Raw genomic sequence first — 1,049 nt, forward strand, 5'->3', positions numbered from 1 at the left:
AGCTATAGGAATACACTGGGAGAGGCCAAATACTAACAACATCTTTGGTCGTTTTGCGCACACACAAAGACCAGACAGGTACGCATCAACTCGTCTAAGCTCAGGTAAGAACACTATCTCAGTGTGGAAAAACGGTGGCCTGTTCCTTTAACGTAAAATCTGGCGTAGTAATTCTTCACAGACTGAGCCCGTAACTCTGACCTACATGATCCAACATACACAGTGCACAGGTGTTTGAAATTCCCAAGGAGGCAACACATGTCTTTGCCAAATTCTCATTTACTGCTGTGGCAGTGCTGGTGCATAACATGTCCCCCCTAACCCTAGTTACTGATGTACATTTTTTATTGCTTGGGTCAACCCTAGAAATATAACACCATAAAAAACAAACAAATCATAATCATATAATGATTAATAATAATAATAACAATAATCATCCTCATCATGTTCATTACATCAAGTTCAAATTGGCATGAAAATGTCATCCTTGTTACTGTACATCCTACCACTTTTTATACTGTATTAGTAATGGTGTGTAATGAATGAGCTATAAAGATAGAAGTTAAAAAGCATTAATCTGAGTTTGACCCCTACCTTTATTCCAAATAAAAAATGACCCAGGATATCCTGTTATTATGAGATTGGCCCTTGATTTGCTGCCATAGTTAATTCGTTGGGTTAGGTCTCCCTCTTCTGGACAAAAACTGATCAACAGTTCTTAAAATAATAGCCTAATAAATAAGAAAATAATCCTAATCCTTAAAATAATAATTATTTTCTTTTCTTTCTTTCTTTGGTGCTAAATTATTATCCTTCATTATTAAAAGAGCAGTATGATTGTTATATTGGCCGATGTATTTTGCCCAAGGACACAACGACACTCTGCATCTGCCAACGGGACTCGAACCGCTGCATTTAGAGGAGTGGACAACCGCTGGTTTATCCCAAAAAGAAAAGAAAAAAAGACAGTTTCAAATGATATAACACATTAAACTACATTACCCAGCATGCACTTCTTTCTGACATCATCACAACAGGAAGTGGCCGAG

Source organism: Gobius niger, assembly GCF_951799975.1.
Source record: "Gobius niger genome assembly, chromosome: 8".
NCBI lineage: Eukaryota > Metazoa > Chordata > Actinopteri > Gobiiformes > Gobiidae > Gobius > Gobius niger.